Here is an 8202-nt window from a genome sequence, read left to right as displayed (position 1 = left end):
AAACATGAAGTGATTTGAATAGTGCTATGGCAAAGTTTTAACAAACTGCAGCCAGGGCCCAGGGATCAATATTTGTAAACTCGAAAATTTTGTGAAATTAAAATTTCAGGGTCCATTGTAAAGTTTTATTGAAACACAGATATGCTCATTCACTCTTTATTAGCCTATGGCTGCTTTTACACTATAAGGGCAGAGGTGAGCAGTTACACCAGAGACGATATGGCCCGAAATACCTAAAATATTTACTATCTGGCCCTTTACAGAAAAAGTTTGCTGACTCCTACTATATAAATACTGTCAGTGCTCTCTAGCCAGATTCCCTTCATTTACCCATTCTGCAGACCCCTCCCCTGGCTTTTGTGTGCCTTTACGTCTGCCTTCCTATGACTTCCTTTGAAGGACTGCCCTGGAGCTATGAGAATCACCTGGCTCACAGACACAGGTCTGGATATACCGAGGAGGGTACAGTTCCCCCATCCCACCATGGCCCTCAGCCAATGACTGACTGGTATGGAACTGTGAAGCAGCTCCATTGCCCAAGTTGGAATGAACTGTGAGAGGTAATTTGTACTTCATAGATACTTTAATGCTATAGATGCTTTTCTACTGGGGAGCAGCTTATCTTTCTGCTTTCTGTCTGCTGCTACAGTATTATTCTGCAATGCTGTGGAGAAGGCAAGGTTGAGTGTTTTCCAATGTCACTATATTCCTCCTTAAAAAAAAAAAAAAAAAGCTTGTAAGAAAGAAAATGCTGAATTGGATACAATCTGAAAAAAATTTCTCATCGCTGAGAAAACAAGATGCCACACTGTGAAGCCTCCTCTTCTAAGTGCAGTTGCTCAGAATTTGCTGTTTAACCATTCAATGGCCACGATTCGGTGATCTAGAAATAAGTTTCATTTCTCCAGGCTGAGGCACTCAGCAGTTTTTGACTCTCTATTACATCCCATGCCCTAGGCTAACTGCTGAGAACACATTGAAGGTAACATGACCCAGGCCTTAAAATTTCATACTTTTGTGAGGTCCTAACAGTTTCATATTCTACTAGAACAGGGACTGGATCTTCTATTATTTTTCAAATTTTCTGAGTGCCAAGCACAGTAATACGCTGAATAAATGCTTGTTAAATGTAATGGTACTTCATCATTCTCAGGAATGGAAATCTATCCAGCCAGGGCAGCACCTTAATTCCATACATAATTCCTAGTGAAAGAATTATTGACACATAACCTAACATGATATAATGTCACCAGGAATGGGCTCCAGGCTGAGTATCTAAAGTCCTGACTCCGTGCTTCCACTCTGTTAGCAATTCTCTAGGTGACCCTAGATAATTCATTTCATTCTCTAAGTCTCAATTTCTTCAACTATAAAATAAATAGGCCAAACCAGATTATTCATACGGTTCATTCCACTTCCAAAATTCTGATTCTTCTGAACTGTCCAATTACTTAGCAATGCTAGACTCTCATGAACTAATAGACTTATTTCAGGACTCAATCCAATACTTTTATAAGAATTGAACTGCAGAATTTTTAAATGTGATAAACCTTATTTTTGAGGCAGAACCTATATATCCTATGATTTACTCTGTCTACAGTCTCAGGTTTGAAAATAGTATTTCTCCAACATATCTATCATTTAGTCTTTTATAAAAAGCAGTTTGCAATAAGTTCTGAAAAATATTTGCTACTTATTTTCTGACTCACATTTCTACATAGAACCAAGATCCAATCAATGCCATTTTTTTTCTATTCTAGCAAATGGCTTCATTTCACCATTTTGACTTATTTTTTAGATTTAAAAAAAAAAACTCTTAACACACTCAAGCTTGTTACTTTTTTCAAACCACCCCACCTCTTTCTTAGGTCCCCAGACCTTAGTAGGAGTCTGAAGATTTGTAGGAAATTAAATCCAAAGTAACTCCTGTTCCAAAAATGAATATGAAACCTTCATATAGCAAGCAGGAATAATTTGTATTTATTATTTTCATGCAAATAATTTATTATTTGGTCACCCAGACACACACAATTTTAGGTATGTAATTGAGTATTCACCTTGTTCCAATTTTTTTTTTTAAAATCAGAAACTCGATTTTCATGATTCTAAAAATAAATTAATGCGTAGGAATTTCATATTCTTCATGTCTCCCTTCCTTTTTGTCATCTCTGAAACTGTGCCTTCCCCCAATACCTTTCTCCAATGGAAAGGAAGAGAATTTTCTCACCAACAGTATGGATCCCTGCATCGTTTTCATTGTTTCAAAATTTATTGGACACCTAGTACTTGGCCTGATGCTAGACAGTGAGAATATAAAGGAAGAAGACAGAAGGTTTCCCAGAAAAGTTGTTAAATTGAATTTTGAAGAATGAGTGACGTTATAAGAAAGAAAATGGAGGCTTGAAGATGAGAAAACACAGCACATCAAGAGTCTGCAAGTGCCCTAGGATGGCTGAAGCACAGGCTTCTCTATAAAACAGTAAGACTAATGAAATAACAGTAGAATGTATGTGATTTATCTATGTAACTATCACTATTTCGTCTTCCCAAGCTGGTCCTATTACAGGGCTATTTTGTCTCTGGTAAAAGAAAACAATGTATTTTTTAATTTTCACAATCACTCATTTCTTTTCTCTCTCTCTCTCTCTCTCTCTCTCTCTCTCTCTCTCTCTCTCTCTCTCTCTCTCTCTTCACTATTTTTAATTTATCACCTAACCCCATTATTCAGCTCTCCTTTTTCCTTGGTCCATTTCAGTTGTCACTGGGTAAGTAGGGACCAACTGCAAACCAGGGCCAAGGTCAATTCTACACTAAAATTTATTCTGGCATTCAGCATTTATATATTTAGAAAGACTAAAAGCTAAGCTAAATAGATGAACAATTGGCTTCAAACCCAAATCCAACACAGCAGTGTGTGTTGTGGAATCTAGGGTATGGAAATCCTTTAAGACCATCTTTAAAAGAAAATACATAAATTTACAAAAAAACAAAAATGACTTTATACTTTACTCTGTAAGAAAAAAGGGAAACAGAACAAACAAAGGTGAAAAAAATTGTTTGTTGTTTTTTTTTTAAACTTTTATTTATTTTTCAAATGTGTTTTTCCAGGACCCATAAGCTCCAAGTCAAGTAGTTGTTTCAATCTCATTGTGGAGGGCGCAGCTCACAGTGGCCCATGTGGGTATCCAACCAGCAACCATGTTGTTAAGAGCACCGCGCTCTAACCAACTGAGCCAACTGGCCACCCCCCTAAAATGGCTTTTTTGAAAGCAGAGTGCCTGCTTTACTCACACCTCCATCTCCAAATGGTCCTTAATAAGCCAGAAATAAACAAAGATGTAAGCATTAATCCCTCCACAGATACCTGCATCCTAAATGGCATTACGAACACATACTTGCATATACACTCACACACACACCCACATGTACGCAGGCACATATACATGTACCCAGACCTTTGCCCTTCAGTAAATGATCAAAGCCCATGAAATGGAATCAGGTTCAAGGTCCAGATTTGACTTATATAGATGATCACTGGCAGTCAAACTAAACACATTGTCTACAATTGTCTCTCACCTGAGTACAGAGGATGGTGGCACCATCCTTTCCTTTATGTATTCTCAATACAACTATGCCTGTATTCCCACTTTTCATACTTGAGATTTCATTGCCTAATCAAGTGAATCAGAAAACAACTACAGGCAAAGTGAATGCAGCTTAATTGGATCTAGACTTTTGTGAAATAGTGTCTTGTCTATTTCTTTCTCCTTTTGCTCAGCTCTGAACAAGATCCTATTTTATTTTTTAAATATTTTTTAAGTTTTTCAATTACAGTTGACATACAGTATCATATTAATTTCAGGTGTACAACTAGTGATTAGATATTTATATAACTTACAAAGTGATCACCTCAATAAATCTAGTACCACTGTGACACCATACATAGTTATTACAATATTATTGACTATATTCCTTATGCTGTACTTTACATCTCTATGACTATTTTGTAACTACCAATTTGTACTTCTTAATCCTTTCTACCTTTTCACTCATTCCCCCAGTGCCCCTCCCATCTGGCAACCATCAAAATGTTCTCTGTATTTATGAGTATATTTCTGGTTTTTTTGTTTGTTTATTTTGTGTGTGTTTTTTATTCCACATATAGGTGAAATTATATGGTATTTGTCTTTGTCTGTCTGACTTATTTCACTTAGCATAATTGTCCATTCATGTTGTTGCAGATGGCAAGATTTCATTCTTTTTGATATTCCATTGTACATATGGATTAATTCTTATCCATTCATCTATTGATGGACACTTAGGTTACTTCCATATTTTGGCTATTGTCAATAAAGCTGCAATGAACATATAGATGCACATGTCTTTCTGAAGTAGTGTTTTGGGTTTCTTCAGATAAATACCATAAAGTAGTTTTGCTGGGTCCTTCTTTGTCTATTGGTATAGCCTTTGTTTTCAAGTTTATTTTGTTTGGTGTAAGTATTGCTACACCAGTTTTTGTTTGTTTCTTCTTTTCCATTTTCATGAAATATCTTTTTCCATCCCTTTACTTTCAATCTCTGTGTGTCTTTCAATCTGAAGTGAGTCTCTTGTAGGCAGCATATGTAAGAGTCTTGTTTTCTTATCCATTCAATGACCTTATGTCTTCGGATTGGAGCGTTTCATTCCTTACTTTTAAAGTAATTGTTGATAGATATGTAGTTACTGCCATTATATTATTCATATTTTTTATCTTTTCTCCTCCTCCTCCTCCTCTTCCTCCTCTTTCTCCTTCTTCTCCTAGAAGTTGCTTTAATAATTTTTGCAATACTGCTTTGGTGGTGATGAACTCCTTTAGGTTTTTTTTGTCTGGGAAGCTCTTTATCTGTCCTTCAATTCTAAATGATAGCTTTGCTGGGTAGAGTAATCTCAGTTGTAGGTCCTTGTTTTTCATCACTTTGAATATTTCCTGCTAATCCCTTCCAGCCTCTAAAGTTTTTGTTGAGAAATCAGACGACAATCTTACAGGAGTTCCCTTATAGGTAACTAACTGCTTTTCTCTTGCAGCTTTTAAGTTTCTCTCTTCAACCTTTGGCATTTTAATTATGATGTGTTTGGTGTGGGCCCCTTTGGGTTCATGTTATTTGGGACTCTCTGCACTTCCGGGAACAAGACGTTTTTTAGCTAGCAGAGAATTTTTGACCTTTCACTGGCATCATTTTGGTCATTTGAAGTTTATCCTACAAAGATAGATATTCACATGCCAAGTCATTCTCTTACTTGCCAGCATGATGTTTAAAAACTGAAAACAAAGAAAAGATGGCCATTCTTGTACTGGTGGAAGAAACCAACGCTCCTGAAGGGGTTATAGAAAAGCTCAGGGGAATAAAAGAAGGATTCCTTTAAATATTAATAATGTCATGAGTCAAAAGGAAGCAATCAGTTAACTAAAGCATTTGACAGATAAACACCAAAATGCTAAGGGTGACTTACTCATAGTAATGGGATTACAGATGATCTTTTTTATTATCTTTATGATTTTCCATATTCTAATTTATCAACGATCAACAATTATTATATTATTAATCAAAAAAACCTGAAAGTCAGAATACAGTTTCAAAAACTTAATACCAAAAACCACAGTGATGTACCCCAGAACAAAAAACAAAGCACTGTTCAAAGGGGTCTACCAAGCCCAAGTTCAAATTTTAACTTTGCCTGTTATGTGAATTAGGCAAATTATTTAGCCTTTCTGAATTTCATAATACTTAAACACTAGCAAGATAATTCCTAACTCATAAGGTTGTAATGAGGATGAAATAAAGCAAATGAATACAAATTTGAAAGAATTTTTATTAGTATTATTAAGATGAACCTTTGCCTCCCCAAAGTTAAAAGGCTGTCCCTGAGTCCTGTCTGGTTCTGCTATGTTATCCATTAATTCATGGAGACAACTGTGACTTATACCACTGACATTCATTTCATGGACATTTAAAGACTGAGTATAATAATAATACGAAATACCTTGGATGTATTTAATATAGTATGTTTGCATAAATATAATGGCTTTTATTAGTAACAATAATAATGATGATAAGAAACAATTTCTGTGGCTTTGTTCTATGTCAGGTTCTGGATTAATCACTTTATATGCACTATGTCACATTATCTTCATAGCAACCTAATGAGCTAATATTATCATTAGAGGTTGGTAACTTACCCAGCATCATGAAGCAAAAAACTGAAAGATCTGGGTCTCTAACGTCAACTTTGTATGGCTTCAAAGAGCAGTCCTCTATCCACTTTATCATCTAAAGAAAGTAAGAATTCCATTTGCAGACATACTTCCAATTTCTTTTTTATTCAAAATCTCATTCTTAGACATAAAGTATATTAAACTCTACAATGTGCCATCTTTTCCCTGAGTCATGATCGGAACACTAAATAGTCCAAACTCTACAAACAAGTCTGGTCATGGGAGCTGAAGAAACTGGCAAAGCTGTGAGTGAATCACATTCCTGATGCATACTAAAGAATCTGCTCCTCAGACACCAGGGTCAGAATAAAAATTGTGACGCATTGTGATTCTGTTTCCACAGACTCTGAAGCAATCAAACCAGACCAAACTGAATCTATTGGAAAATAAATCATTACTCTTCTCGACTCTTTAACTATGTGATCCTGGTTAGTCAGAATGGAGATCAATTCCGCATTGCCTAAAAACAATAGTATTTCTGTGTCCTTTATATTTGGTAATCTTGTTTCCTCAAACTGATGCCTTCTCTTCCATTTAATAAAATAACATCTTAAAATGTCAAATTAAGGAATTTAGAGATTGCAGGAACAGGTCCTCTTGCTTTATGAAGTCTAAGAAATAACGTGCAATATTTTTAAGGTATGTTATATTTTTAAGGAGGGTAGTTTTCAGTTTTTTAAATTAGAGAAATCATGCACATATTTGTTTCTTCTGCCCTTGGAGATTATAAACTCCCAGAGGCAACTCATTTTTGTAGAGTATTTGCTGTCAAGAAGCAATGAAGTGCAAATGGAAGCCAACTGAACTTAGCAATTTGTTTACTCAGAAAGAAAACAGCTGGAGAATAAAAGAATATTTTCATAATTAGCCAGTCATGTTAGATAAGAGACATTCCAGTATATGATCTAGCATTATAATAAGGAGGCCGTCACCTTGAATTATAAAGAATTAGCAATTAACCTTCTTCTATTTCAAGGAAAAAACTGTCCTCAAAAGGGGACAAAAAAAGTAGAGAAAGAAGCTTCAGTTCTGAATTTTATTCACTATGTCTCCAAACTCAACATCATTTTTTTTAAAAAGTTTTACAGTATCATATGCATTGAGTACCTTTAGAAATAGAAATCTTCGTGAGCCAAGGCTAAAGATAGCATTGTTGAGGAATTATTAACTAGTTAGTTTAGTTATCATGGGGGACTTTCCCCAGCTCTCTTATGAGAATTCCAATTCTGATACTCCTTTGTCTATAATGTCTATACCTACCATAATTTCCAAAAAGAAATGAGGAAACCTCTGCTGTATAGCTTAATTATTGGCGACATGCCGACACAGGATGCAAAGTTAATTGTAAACAGCTCCCTTCTACTTTACTACAGATCCTTAATTAACCACAAAGTCCTTTCACAATGTACCTGCCTAGAACATTTCGTAAAAATATAGAAGATATCTTTAAAGAATAGATATAATGACATATCACTGAGATGTCAGGTTGTGACTGTGGTCCAGCCAGAACCATAGCAATTGGAGACAGGAATGGTGACTTTCTCCAAAGCTTGCCTTTTTTCCTGCCATCTGCCACCAAATGGAGAGCTTGAGCCCTTCCATTCCAGAGAAAAATCCTGTCCGTTCAGAAGGAGAATGGCCTGATTTCAGGTACTCTACGTTTGTGTAGCAATATCTAAACAGATAGATTGGCCTTTGAAGTCCTGATGAAAAACTGTAGACCTAAGCTAAATAATACTAAGGAGTATGAAAAACAAAGAAGTAGCCATTGAGATAAGTTGCTTCCGGTACATGGAGGGGGAAGAGGAAAGGAAGGGAAGTACTGGGAGCAAAAGAACTAAAAAGAGGGTTGAGGAGAAACAAAGACGGTTGACAGTCTTATTGGAAGCGCTTAAGGTTGGTTACAAATCAACATAACTCAGTATAGTAAATGCACCGAACTAGAATAA

At 35.7% G+C, this 8202-nt stretch overlaps 1 long non-coding RNA gene across 1 annotated transcript in view; it reads right to left on the bottom strand.

The window, feature by feature from the left end:
• Nucleotides 1–2717: 2717 nt before the first annotated feature.
• Nucleotides 2718–8202, bottom strand: part of LOC148757790 (uncharacterized) — a 29033-nt gene continuing 23548 nt past the window's right edge. The window contains exons 2-3 of the long non-coding RNA XR_016021820.1: nt 6218–6308; nt 2718–5373 (exon numbers count right to left, since the gene is read on the bottom strand). This is a non-coding gene — a long non-coding RNA (uncharacterized LOC148757790). The remainder of the gene's footprint in view (nt 5374–6217; nt 6309–8202) is intronic.

Source organism: Rhinolophus sinicus, chromosome 7, assembly GCF_057876585.1.
Source record: "Rhinolophus sinicus isolate RSI-liver-muscle chromosome 7, RSI-T2T, whole genome shotgun sequence".
Taxonomy (NCBI): Eukaryota; Metazoa; Chordata; class Mammalia; order Chiroptera; family Rhinolophidae; genus Rhinolophus; species Rhinolophus sinicus.
The sequence above is the reverse complement of the archived record's forward strand: the minus strand, read 5'-3'. Positions and strand labels throughout refer to the sequence as shown.